A 14,768-nucleotide genomic window follows, 5' to 3' on the forward strand; every position below is an offset into this window, starting at 1 on the left:
AGAGTACAATATTACAATCCATCACACCTTTTCAAGCTTGGCATTTCTTTCTTTGGTAAGACCAGCATAAAAGCCAATAATACTTTTTTCATAACAATCCTTTGTCAAAACTAGATAGGGGAGGTATAGAGCAATTAGTTGGTAATTATGTCTGGCCTTTTTTTGTTGTTGTTGTTATATAGACAAAGGTAGGGAATATAATGTCCTCCAGATGTTGCTAAACAACTCCCTGAAGCCTCAACCACCAAGTCCAATACTGTAGTATACTATAATTCAGCAAAATCTGGAAGACTACCAGTTCTAGACGTGCAGATTGAGACAATAAAAATATTTCAAATAGAGTTTAATCTTACTTTTATATATCTGTGATAAGTATTCAGCATCTCTAGGAACATAATCCCTCCAGCACACCAGGAAATGTAATTTATTAATATGAATTATAATTTGTAATGTATTTTATTTAGTGTGTAATTCTATTAAAGAAGGTCCTATAATGCAATTATTATTTGTCATTGTTCAGCTTAATTTCAAAGCCATGTTTCCAAATATTTCACTCCTCGTATGCTCCTGTATCTTCTTTCATTATAAATTTTTGGAATTTACTTTCCTTCTTTTGTGGTTTGGCAATATTTCAAATTTATTTAATAGTCAATTGCTTGATTCTGGATTATGTGGTTTATGCTAAAATAAATTTGATTAATTTATCCACATTTTTTTTAGTTGCCTTGGTTTTGAATTATCTGATCTGTTCTTGAACTTGTATACTTGGATTTAAAGAGGGCACAAAGGTCATCATTTTCTCATGCTATTTTTTTCCATTCTTGGAAAACTAATCTTAGAAATGGGCTGTCATTTCTTTCCATAGCTGTTCCCTTCTTCTGAGATTGGAGCTACAACTTTCAGAAACTAGAGGTCATTATTTCAAAATGGCAATGGAGGCCTTATCTAACTCCCATGGCAGGTGATGGTGAGTCATACATACAAACAGGTGAAGTTCCTCCTTACCATCTCTAGGAAAGGTTTTTTGAAGGCACATTGTAATTATAGAATGAACTATGTTTTACAGTTCCCATTGAATCTTATGGATTCAATCCACATTCCTACCACATGGTTTCTACCATCCCAGGTATTATAATTCAACAGAGGTTAACTTCTTTAACTGTTAAGTAAAGGCTTGGATATTTTTTAAGCAAGTTAAAAAACAGAATACTCTTTGTTCCCTAAAGAGAAGGGATACATAAAAATGTGACACACTTCCTTAAACTGAATTGTGCCATGTTAATTTACCTGATTTTGTTCCTAATGGTTGTTATGGAATGAAAACAATATGTTTTTAGAAATAGGAACAAAGGCTGATGTTCAAATTACTTCACAATTGTCACCTCCCATACTTGCCTGCCCACCCCTTGAGATCTGATGGAGATCCTTTGCGATGTTGCACCAGTGGCAGGGGCACAACTTCTAGAAACAAAAGAAAATAACTAAAGAGTCACAACTGAACTGTGGAATTCCAGGCCTTGGAAAGTCACCTAGAAACCCTCTCTGGTAGCCCTTTTACCAACTGGTTTAAGACCTTCCTATTTAGGAAGGCATTTGTTGCACAGGCCATGCACATTTTACTTGAATATGCTATCTACTATAGTTCCCCCTTCTACCAGAGGACCAAATTTCATTGGTTCCTTTTTTTAAAAAAAAAATTATATCTGTTTCAAACTGCCTCAGTGATGCATATACACTAAAAAAGTGGGATATAATTTTATTTAAATAAATAAGTTATTCATAGATAAAAAATTAAGAATAATTCCAGGGAGAGTAACTAAAGAAGAAGAAGTCTGAAAAATATAAATAGAATCAAGATAGATAGATAGATAGATAGATAGATAGATAGATAGATAGATAGATAGATAGATAGATATCCATACATAAGCCAAATCCATAAGATTCAATGGGAACTGTAAAACATAGTTCATCCTATAATTACAATGTGCCTTCAAAAAACCTTTCTGTGTAGCAGCACAATACTTACATTAACATGGCTACATGTCGCCATAAAAAAAGTGAAGAAATTTTTATTTACAGGCTACCATGCCCATAAACTTACAAATGTGCAGCATCATGAAATTTGCAGCCATCTAACCCAACCTTTCTTCTGTAGCAAGATATTTCTTTGTAAGAGTGCCCTGAAAGCAATCAAAACCAGGAACAGCTGCCAACACTTTTCATTCACTAGGATGGAAATGTGTCACTCACAATCAGCTGTATGTTCAGCACACTGAAAACACAGTAATTAACATCTGAAAAAATTATTCCTAGTACCTTACAGTAGAAAAAAAATAAAGAACAAAGTTTGAATTCACAGGGTTCTAGTCTCTGCCATTACCAGGAGAAGAGAATGCATTCTATTGTTAGTGTTTTACGTAAGCGGAGAACTTGGCAAGATCTTTAAATCTTGGAAGAAAAGGGGACTGAGGTTTCATTAAGGTTTTTGCAGATGTTAACTTAAGATTCTTCTGAAAGTATTTCATTTTTATTTTATGTTATGATTCAGAAAGATGCCCTTTTAGCTTATTAGCCAAGGTCAGTATTAGGAATACTGACTAGAATAATTAAATTAAAAATAAACAACAAACAACATAGTAAGCTCATGTAAGTAAGCAGAAACTCAACAGCTAAGAGGCTACTTGGAAGGACGGAAATAATTTGTGCATTTCCTTAATGCATCTTATGAACTGTGTGCCAATTAACAATCTCATAGCTAAGACAGTATGAATATTACTGAAAGTATTCAATAAATAAATACCAACATATTCTTAATCGTCTTAATACAAGACTCATTTCTCATCTACATATGATGAGGAAAGAACAATAAGTACCTTTTGTCTCAGACTTTGGAAAAAATGCTGAAGATCAAGAATTCTTAGTTTTCCAATATAAAGCACAGAATCATGTGATATTTTAAAAATTTCTTTCCCAACTAATTTTAATGAGATACAAATATAAAACTAGAATACTGGATTTTTTCTTGCCATTTTCCCCATTTATGAATTACTATAAGACTATGCAAGCAAGATATCCTTAGCTTTCACTCTCCCAGATTTTACACAGTCACTGAATTGATTTGCTCTCACATTAACTTAGCACCTTTTTATGCACAGTACTTGAAGTAATAGCAATATTCCAACAACTTAATTTTTGTGTAAGATCATTTTATAAATATGTGCTATAACCAGTTGCTCCGCAGTTCAGTCACTAAACAGTAAAGTAAGGAAAGTCCGTAATGCATGCCTAGAATTGTGAAGGCCTAGAATTCTGCCCCCCCGCCACCTTTGCCAATAACTTTTTTTTAATTCTTTGTTTTTTACACTGGAAACACTGGAAACATTGACTAAAAATAATAATAACAACTCCTATGAAATAGTTCCCCCCTTGGAAAATAAAACTGTGCTTAGAATGCACAATATGATTATTACTTTTGGCAATCTTGACAGTCCATGAATGAAAAGTTACATGTGGCCCTGTGCTTCAGGGAAGATGTATTTTATTCCTGGCCATTAAGTCAGGGTCAACTCTTAGAGACCGCACAGGTAGACCTTCTCAAGAAGGATCAATCCTTAGTGCAGACACCAGAGCCATTTTGCAAATTCATGCAGATTTTCTGTCAAAAATCATTCCTCATGTCCATTAGACTCCACTAGTTTCCAAAATCCTTACCCAGCTAGAACTATATCTTAGTTCTAACAACAAACTGCCACAGGAAATGTATGTCTTCCCAATGCAGCTACAGACTTTGCAAGCCTCCGAAGTTCATATACCCAGTTTTAGTCCTCCATTTGCCAGGAAAGATGTCTGCAACACGCAATCAAAAGTGATGCATTGCTTTCTTCTTCCTGTGCCTCCCCATCTGCAAAAGATAGATGAATATCTTCCAGTGACTCTCTGGTTCTTGGAGGCTGCAGTCTCTATGGGTGCCAGACATAGCACGCTGCAGCTGAAAAAAACAGAGCTCTAGCTGTCAGGCTGACACAAAGAAAGCTTTTCTAAGACATAACTGAATTAATTTTGTGGGAAAATAATGAAAATAACAATGATAATACTAATGAACAACAGTGATAGTGAAACAGGCATAATGCTGATTAACTGTTATGAAACAAATGTAAATTTGGACTGAGTCATTTATGAATCTTGGCAGAACTGACTTGGGCTCCACACCTTTTTCTCCAAGCCACGGCCACTTCTGCAAAGGGGATCCGTGGCTTGACTCAGGAAGCTGAATATGCCCGATTATGAAAGAAACTGCTCATGTCAAAACTGTAACCTTACAGAATAACTTCTGTCCAATGTGATCAATTTTAATTATTATCTGTGTGTGCTATTCCTCTTTAATATTATGACAACGGACCTCCTATCTAAATAAATGTGTATTAGCAAGTATGGGAATTTTATTTTCCACTTTTTTTTCTTATTTTTCAGATACCAACAAAGGCCATTGGCCTCCTATTAATATTTACATTTTTGAAGTTGCAATCCTGTGTTCACTTACTCAAGAGTAGGTGCAACTAAACTGAGCGGTGCTTACTTCTGACATGCCCAGGATTCTCTTATACATGTTGCCTTGGAAAGGCCTCTATCTTTTACAATCCAGCTTTAAAAAAAAAAAAGATTGTCGACATAAATTTCATGAATCTACCAAATGGCACATTACATACCAAGTTACAAGATATGGGAAGCCCGGATCTGCAGGGCAAACATCACTTACTTGGGCTCTTATCCAGTCTGCGGGACCTTAAGCAAAATCCTCTCCCTCTTCATAGCCTCTACCTCTTATGAGGAAGCAACTACTATTAACCACACATTACGTGGATTTTATGAAAAGGAAAAGATAACAGATGGACAAAGTTAGTGCTTGAAAGTTTTCTAACTTTCTAGTGCTTCACTCCATCCCAGAGAAGCAGGTACCTTAAAATGCTTCTGCCTGGGAGCTGTGTTACAAATTGTTAATTTTACATTATTGAGGCAATGAGCTAAATTCAGTTGGGTTAAGAAAGTACTGTATGCATTTCGCTTTTTATTACTGATTGTTGTCATTGGTTCATTTTTTTTTTAATTCTACTTTTTTAAAGCTTTTTTTGTTATTGTTTGGGGGGAAAGTACAACACATAAAAGATATTGGGGGGAGATGTTCTGAACAAGATTCAGTAGCAGGGATTTGTAAAATAGTTAGAAATGTGTTTTATACAGTACTGTTAAGTTGCTCTTGTAAGAGTAGTTCCGGCAATTTTGATAAGAATGTGGTCAGTGTACTGAATATTTGCCTTGCATTTTCAACTCCTGACTTTTCAACATCTTGACTAGCTCTCCCAAATATCTGGAGCCACCTCTTCTTTGCCACTAATAGTGGCAATCTGGTTTTACTACCTAAATTTCAATGGCAGCTCGCTTAAAACCCTCTGTGATATTTACTGTTAAGGTTAGAAAAAGAAGTTGAGAAGAGATACCTAGATGACACCTGCTTTTAGGTTTAAAACACTTAAAATTCACAAATCTTTCAGAACTGACTCTTTTCAACTGCACCTTTTTCATTTCTTCAAACGCCTAAGAAAACCATACGATGGTGCGTCTGTTTTTACATTCACGCTATACTGGTAAAGCTGTTCATATCTTTCTATTAGTCTTGTTGGAAGCGTCTGGTTGGCTATTTTATTCCACCAAAAAGGACGAGCCAGTGACACTTCCCCAATTCCTTGTCTTTGGCCATACTGACTGGGACTAAAATCATACCAGAATCAATGCAGGAAAGAAGACCTTGTTGCATTCTGACAGAGACTCTTGGTTTTGTTGCTCCTGTTAGAATTTGAAGTCAGGATTGCAACTCTTGGGGGAGGGGACGGGGGGGACACCGTAGAAGCCTTGGTCATATACTGAGCATAAAATATCCAGTCAGTTTTGAATTACTTTAGCTGCTTCAGTTGGCATCACAAGATGAGATACTAAGCAACTTACTCAGAGCAGTAACAATTCCTAGGCTACTGATAAAATGGCTGTTCCCCACTGTACATATTTCCAGATTTTTAAAAACAAATATTTACAAGCTCCCATCATAGCAAATAACTCAGTATCATGTCAGTTTAATTTTTAACCATGCTCTTGTTATTAGATACTGTATTTTAGAATTAGATTAAGAATTACAGGACTTTCTAGCATCCTAACAAGATGGAAGTGTTAAGCGGCAGGAGAAATTAGTCACATTTCATGGTGTGGCAAAATTAACAGTCACACAACCAACAGGGATGAAAACCTGTGATTTGTGTAGACACATTGGAAACACACACATGCATTTTTGTCTCAATGAAGATAACTGATATTTTCTCCTCATCTCACATTATTTCAACCTACTAAACAACAGATTAAAAGAATTAATACTAAAATAGCTTTGGGGATTTTTCTATTAACATCACCAGAATTTCTCCAATGAACTCAAACTTTATATATCTAATTATTCCACTTTGCTTTTAATATCTTGGAGGGAGCAGAGAAATAGTAAGCTATTCACACCTTGCAGAACAAGTTCTACATGCCAACCAACCATGCAGAACCAGCCTGTCACAACATTTATGCAAAAAATGTTGAGTGGAGAACAGGATCTATTACGTGACCTCTCTTAGGGCAAATAACATCAGTGGATGGGAATCACAGTCCCCCCCCCCCATGCCAGTGAGAAATCATACAGTTGTCTTAGAGCCACTGCTTCAAATACATGTGGAAGCCACAGTTACTGGATATTCAGCTTTGCCTTTAGGGAATGACAAAGGAAGAACAACATTACTTTAAGATCCGCCAAGTGCTTAAAACCACAGCCCTTCAGAGTTCTGACCCCTAATGTTCCATTTTCCTTTTTTGTAACGCCTTTCTGGAACTTCAGCTTCAAAAGAAAGATGAACAAAATTCTGGTAATGCTTTGGAGAAAAGTGGCAGTTAGAAAGAGATTGTCATCTAACCTTAGAACCTGGAGGCTAGATTTAGCTCCTGGCCTGCATTTCTGTTTTACACAATATTATCAAAAATATTAAAACGTATGCAAAGTAACATTTAATGCAAAGAAAAAATCCCCAATTTTCAGTAGCTGGGATCTGTAATATAATACTTATATATGTTCTATTATATGAGTAGGTCTCCCCCCAGTTTGGCAGAACAAAAGAAACTTCTATAGCATGGTGAGTTTGTATTTGAAAGCAAAGGAAAGACAGTGCCAGGAGTCTGCTGAGTGTGCCAAGTTAATGGTAGGAGGTCAAAGTGAATTACAGAAACATTCTGTGGATATGTTAATACACAATTTTCAATCTGGAATGATACATGACAGATGCTATCTTCCAGAGGCCAGTATTATAAACACAGAAGCCTGTAACAGATAGTTCAGATTATAAGCTCTGAATGAAATCTGAGAACTTTGAATAAAATTCAGGCCAATACTTAGCCAGCATCAGTAACAGTCTCTCTAATGGGCCTGCTCATACAATAATTTTAAAACTAATTTTATAGGTAGACTTGCTAATGCTAGCAGCAGTGTTACCATACAGACAGGCCATTATATCCAATGCTATCTACTGAAAATGAAAACAGAAATGAGTGACCATATGCAATAAGCAATAGTTTGCACTAAATAAGCAATTTAGTCCAAGCTATTTTTGCAGAACCAAAAATTAAAGTGTTTACAAAACTATTTTTCTATGAGGACTGTCCTATGTCAACTGTCAATTGTCCTTTGTTGCCAACCTAGAATTCCCAGCATCGCTCTCTGTTAGCCAGGCAGACTGTATGGGCTGATAGAAGTTATATTCAGCAACATTCCCCATTCCTAACAAAAAAGAAGCCAGAAATTGTATCTTTTCCCCACAAAGGACTTAATGCCAACACTGACGGGAAACTATATGGATAAGCATTCACAAATGGGGGTGCATGAGAAACACTGTGGGAGGGCACCTTGAGGCAAGAAATGTAGACCTACTGCTCAACCAGGAATTAAATTTGTGACAAAATTATAACTTGATTATTCAAACTTTTGTAAAGGATACAACAGGCCAGATGCAGTGGGCCCAATTTATACAACAAGCTAAACCATAATGTAATTCATTCCATTTTGGTTTACTGTGCTATGTAAATCCAGCTGCTGTGATTTACTCAATGAACCATCATTAAACAAAACATGTGTGAATTAATTTAGTTAGATGAAGCTTGAGTCAATTGGAGAAGAAGACACAAGAGAGCTATGGGAAAAAAGGCAGAGGAATTAATAAAGCTAAAGAGACCAAGACTAAGCTTGAAAGAAACACTCAAATGTACAGAGCCTAACAGGAAGTGACTGGAAGACAGAAGAACAATTTAAAATTTAATTTTACCATATATTAACCAGCAATTTCCAGATTAACCCCATATATAAATAATTTCTATTTCTATCTATTTAGTTCTATCATAGCCTCTTGATTCATGCTTAAACTTGATCAATCTCATATCTAAGCTGCATTACAATCCAACAACATGAAATCAAGAGAGTGCCAAATTTATTTAAGTGCTAAGAGCAGAATTAAAAAAGAAATATACTCCACTGAAAATCCCATGGGCATAAATTGTCAATTTCCTGGAGGAAGGCAGGCTGCAGTGAAATAGCAGGTGGTCAAAAGGCCCTTCATATAACAGATAAAATTGAGTTTCAGACATTTCTTAATGCTACATGGAAAGTTGAGGACATAGCACTTGAATGAAACCTAGGATGCCTCAACCACATGGAATGTGCTTTGTCAAACTGGTGCTCACGTAAGTCTGATGACATAAGTTGGTTTGGCAATCCTGTATTCTGGTCTTTTTGTTTTCTTCTTAGCTTATTTATTGTCTGGTTTGAGATCTATAGAGATATATCATATTTACACACCATTCAAAAGAGACAATAAAAAAGCTAAGAAACAAAAAAACCAGAACACATCCTCTCTAGCAACCAACACCCAGATAAGTAAGGATTAACCCCAGACAAACAATCAAGCAGAAAACAATACTATAATCAAGGCACTACCAAGGAGAAAACCACACCCCCACCAACACTGGTAGGGCAAGCTACTGTATATAAACAGGGAGCAAACCCCACACTCACTAGCACTGATGATGTTACCTAGTCAGGTAATGAAATGTTTGCAAGCAAACAACCAGGCTCAGAGAGCACCAAGGACGCCACAGTTACCAGAAGTATCTTTTAAAAAATATAAAGTATTCTAATGGAGTTCTCTGCCTGCATAAAATTATCTGTATTTCGATCACTACTTCCAATCATCATCTGCAACTAAAGATCACAGTATTTCATTTAACTGATTTTTCTTTATGAAACCACAACTGGACAACAGACAGACCACAGCAAGACATTTTGTGTACACAAAAGTAAAACCTAGCATTCTATGAGCATTTAAGAACTTATCAAAGTAAATATTATGCCCTTCCAAAGTATTGTTTCAAGACTGTATTTATCGTTGTTTTCAAGTAAATGATAACAGCCTTGGAGCACAACTTTGATCAACTTGCAAAAACAGCAACAGAAGACTTTTAAGTGATCCATACATCTCATCTACAAATTGCACATGCACTATATTATGTACCAAGTAATCTTCTTCAAGTCTCTATCTAGTTAATTCGTCAAACTTTCTTCTGAATGCAGCCACTCACATTTTTTCATAAATCTTAATAAAAGTACACTGTCTGGTTTTATAAATATGAAAAGGAACACCCATTTCAATCTGATCCTGAATATAATGCCCGGCACATATAGTACAGGGCAGGTGGATAAGATTTGCGTAAGGTTCAAGCTTCAGAAATAAATGTCAAATTCTCAACATTCTGCAATCATTCTAGTCGTTGCCAAAAAGAATTAGCTTTAAGCACAATGGGCAAGGAGGCAGTTGTACACATCTTTACAGTTCACCTAAGAAAGCTAATTTATACTGATTATATTTTGCATGATTCTATCAACATTCTTCATATTCTTTAAGGACATTTTATACAAAACAAAAATTTAGATGCACAACAAAATCTATGCTTAGTAGGGAGCCCTAAGTCAACTCCAACTTTAGTAGGTATACCCATTTTCAAATATCTGCTTGTCACAATCACATCTTCCTTTATTTTTCATTATATGCATGTACCTAAAAACACAATGAATAAGGAAGCCTTAAATGAATATGTTCAAGCAGTGACAGCAATTCTAATGAGACAGTGGGACCAGGATACAAACTTACCAACATAATATGAGAATACCCCATATTAAAAATATGCAGGTAATTTAAGCAGCCAAATTAGCTTAAACCATTGCTTGCATTTATTGCCTATAATTATACAGCAGTCAGTTAAGCCAGTCTTTAAACTGGGCCTCTGCACAATTAGCTGGCAGTTCAACAGGTGCTATGAGACAAGGTGCCAACTCTGTTCTCATCATCAGAGAAAGCCTTCAGCCAGTCTGTGATGCTAGAAACGAATCTGTCTTACTCTACCTAGATTCAAACATCATACTGAGTTATAACTTGGCATGCTTGATTTGGCTTAGCATGATGCACAAACCCAGCCACAGTTCCTTACTCATCAAATAATGGCTAAAGCACAGCATACAAGTCAGCCACCAAGTCAGATCAGTAATCCATCTATTTCAGCACTAGTGACTATCAGCAGCTCTCTAGAGCTCTGGACAATATTAATCCAAGCTTATCTTTAAAAGCAACCTCAGTTTTACTAGCTTGAATGACTTCAGTCACATGCAATGCACCGAAGGATTTTATTATCAACAGATTCATGTATCTGCTAGTGCCAGGATGAGGAACTTGTCCTCCAGATATTTTTGGACTCCAATCCTTATCGACTCCAACTGCATAGCAAATATGCTAGTCTACCGATATATGCTGAGCAACAGGAAGAGATGCTAATAAATATTAAACACAGGCCTTTCTATGAAACATTTATCCAGCTTCTAATCAGGTTTGTATCATCCACAGATGTACTTTTACACTAGGCCCAAATTCCAATTTATTTATTTATCAAATTTTATATATATACACACATGCACACACACACACAAAATTCAATGCCACTAGTATTATCCCAGGCTATATTCCTCATTGCACAAGCCTCTCAGCTCGCAGCCAGAGGAAAACTGACTGAAAATGCTACATCAGAGTCCACAGCTAAGAGTTCCTGTCCTGAACTGAAATAGAGTTGGTTAAGAACTTCGCTGCTTCAAACTGGCATGCCTCACCTCCCACATGACAACAAAGCTACAGCTAATATCTTTCACTGCATGAAATCAGGCAATTGGTTTATACAGTGCACCGGCAAGGGGAAAAGAAAAAAAAATTCTTCGTTGGCCTGCACATTCATAGTGTCAAATTAAAAAAAAAGAAAAAAGTATTGAAGTTTGTCCATTTATTTGAAAGATGTTGATTTCACTTGATGGAATGATGGTAATCAAAGCAGAACAATCAATGTTGTACAGAAAGAGATACAGTATCTGGCAATTCTAAAACAAGATGTACCATGGCATGTGATTGAGGCTCCTAAATATTCTCCTAGCCTTTTTGCTAACTTGACAGTTGCACAACAGCACTCTCTGTAATTTTCTTGGTATTTCAGTTAGTTCAAATTCTGCTTCATTGATGAATGCAAAAGAGAGTCATAAGCAAATTACTGTGTCTTAGGCCAAGCTGCTTGCCTACAATAATATCCTCCAGGACAGGGCAGATGGCTGAATTAGTGTCACGTTGCATCAGAAGCCATATGACTGAGCAATGTTACATATGAAGTTTTGCTATTAATAAGCTCTCAATTCGTGCATTACGCAGTATACTTGTAACTGCAGGCATATGGTTAACTACTGGCTGAAACACCTTCCACTGCTGTTCCAAACACACAATTACATTATCCTTCCATCCCACTTCTGTGGCTTTTCTTAGGGTGGAATCTTACACGCGCTTGACATAAACGCTATTAAAATCAGTGGCAAATCAGAACAGCTCTTTAGCAGGACTCCATCATGGGTACCATAGCATTTAACCTGCCCTCTTGGTTGTACATACATACATACATACATACATACATACTCACCCCATCACCCTCTCACACACGACTGCCTCCACCTCGCTCCCCTCAGCCTCAGCATCCCTCTCCTTGGCTCTCTATCGCAGCAGCCCACCTGGCCAAGCGCAATTCTGCCCAACCTAATCCATCCCTCTGCGCCATCCACCGAGGTCGGACTTTGCAGCTCCCCTAATCCTCAGCAGCGGGCATCTGCAAAGACCAGCTAGCCAAGTCCCAAACCACTAGAGGACCCCCGCTTGGGACAGGAGGCCCTATGCCAACCTTCCCCACGACTTGCCCCTCTCCAGTCCTCCCCGCCCCGTTTCTTCCCGCTCCAGACGGGCAGGCTCGCCAGCTCTCTCCAGCCATTCCGCTCCCTGGCTCGATATTTCGCCAGGATCACCTGCTTAATATTATGAGCAACGACCACGGCGCCCAGGCAGCGGTGGCTTGCTTAAGTTTCTTCCCACCCTGTCCTTCCCGCCTCCGGGCAATTACCCGCGCGCTCCCAGGGAGAGAAAGAGGCCTTCAGCCTCCTCCTTCCCGAGCAACTCCGCCCGGCTCTCCCTAATCCCCGCCGCTGCTTTTCCCCACCCTTCCCAAGCTGGCCCTTCGCCCGCGCGCCGCTTCCCCGGCCGCCCGGCGAGCAACATGGGGAGGGCGAGAGGCGAAGGGGCCGCTTACCCGCTTGGGTCTGCACGCGCGGGACCTCGGGCGCGCGGGCGGGCAGCTGGGATCACGCCAGGCTCTTCTGGCCGGGCGCGGCTGGCTTGCAGCTCGCTCCGAGAGCCGCCTGTACCTGCACCGGGAGAAGCGCGCGCCGCGAGCGCAGCAGCAGCAGCAGCAGCAGCAGCAGCAGCGGAGTCCCGGACGGCGACGTAGGAGGGGAGGGTCTGTTGAGCAAGCAGGCAGGAGAGCGACGACTCCGCCACGTGATGGGCTCTGTCGGCCTGCGCAGCCGTCTTACGTCTCGGTGGCCCCGCCTGGCGAAGGAGGGGAGGGAGGGCGACAGCGGCGGCGCAAGGAGGGTGGGGATCGCCGAGTCTCTTTGGCAGCGGGGCTGGCGTGCTCGGGCCTCGGGAGCGCCGCCGCGCGCCGGGTCCGAGCGGGATGGAGAGAAGGCTCGACTCGCTGCGGCCTCTCGTTGCGCTTGCCGACTCGGGGAGGAAGAGTGACATCGGGAGTCCGGCGTTTCCCGGGCTTAATTGAACCCGGCTGAAGACCCATCATCCTGGAGAGAATCTCATGGGTCCGGTTGCTCAGGGTTGGCACCGGCTTGAGGGCAGTTAATCGGTCCATGAAGGTAAAAAGGCCCTGGAGTCAGAGTCCGCTCCTCGGACAGGTCCGTGCAGCTTCTGTGGCTGCCGTGCAAGGGGTTCGCCATTCCTTCCTCCAGAATGTGTTTTGACTTCCCACTCTGGCCAAAAGCCTAGGCTTTTCCCAGCCGTCTATCCAAATATGTACCAGGCCTGACCCTCGTTAACTTCTGGGTCCTGACCAAGTTTGCCAAGTGATGGGATTTGCTGACACCCAAGTGTCATGTACCCAGCCCAATTGGTGGGGTTTGCACAATCCTCTTGACTGCGTGGGCTGCGTTTGTGCAACATACAGTACTGGGCATGGGTTAATTAATGTTAAGGATCCCAGACCTACCAAGTGTAATTTTAGTCAATGAGCAAATATATTTAACCAGAGACTGGACTCTACCTTAGTAATGTCAGCTTCTTGATGGAGTACCAGCAGACAACCTGGAAAATACTACCCAGAAATTTGGATTGCACACTCTCTAAAATGGCCATGTAGTCTTATGTCATGTAAATTGCACCCTCTCCTATCGTAAGCCAGCACAGCTCAAAGAGTAGAGGTATCATATGGGTGCAGCGAGGAATGCCCATAATTACCTGTGCCACTGTATTCCGAACCAATTGAAGCTTCTGCGTTATCGTCAAGGGCAGCCCCCACGTATGGCATGTTGCAGTAATCCAACTGGGAGGTAACTAAAGTGTAAATGATCATGACCCTGGTACAGGAACGGGCACAACTGGCACACAAAATGAAGTTGTGCAAAGGCCCTCCAGCCGCAGCTGCCACCTGCTCTTCCAGCAGGAGCTATAAGTCCAGGAGGACCCCCAAATTGCACACTGAGTCAAAACAGGGCAGTGCAACCCGTCTTGGAGTCACTGATGAAAGCTTTCCAGTTCCCAGACCTGTAGGCCAAAAACTCACAGCCACTTGGTCTTGAAGGAATTGGGCTGAAACTCATTCTTCCTCATTCAGACACCCAGACACTGAGACAGAGCCTTGGCAGCCATTTATTTATTGCTTTAGATGAAATAATGGAGAAAAAATGTTTAAAGAAATAGATACAATGGAGTCATACTGATTAATGTATTATCTCAGGTATTATTATCTACTCAGGGCTCAAAGGTTACATTTTCTTCATAATTTAATTCATACTTCCTTTGAAGGCATGACTCATTTCTTTAGAAGTTTTTTGAAGCCACTTGACTAATTAACAGGAAGACTTTTTTCTTCTCATAATGCTCGAGTCTGAATCATGTGTGAAAAGGTAAAAGGGAGTACTTCTTCAAATACTCCAAGAGGTGGGCAAACTGGTGCCTACCAAGTGCTTTGAACTTAAGCTGACCTTAGTCCTAATCAGCATGGCCAAC

At 39.7% G+C, this 14,768-nt stretch overlaps 1 protein-coding gene across 4 annotated transcripts in view; it reads right to left on the bottom strand.

Moving 5' to 3' along the window:
* Positions 1–13,024, bottom strand: part of SGMS1 (sphingomyelin synthase 1) — a 72,341-nt gene extending 59,317 nt beyond the window's left edge. For 2 of the 4 annotated variants that reach the window (XM_088144411.1, XM_015891476.3), the window contains exon 1: positions 12,781–12,968. The gene's annotated coding sequence lies outside the window, so the exon portion shown is untranslated. Of the gene's footprint in view, positions 1–12,780 lie in introns of all 4 variants that reach the window. The other 2 variants (XM_088144414.1, XM_088144413.1) reach the window with 2 other exon arrangements.
* Between the last annotated feature and the right edge of the window lie 1,744 nt (positions 13,025–14,768).

The sequence above is a fragment of the Python bivittatus genome, unplaced genomic scaffold (genome assembly GCF_059951505.1).
Source record: "Python bivittatus isolate LINGU-HERP-01145 unplaced genomic scaffold, Pbiv_v1 ctg000400_np1212, whole genome shotgun sequence".
Classification (NCBI taxonomy): Eukaryota; Metazoa; Chordata; class Lepidosauria; order Squamata; family Pythonidae; genus Python; species Python bivittatus.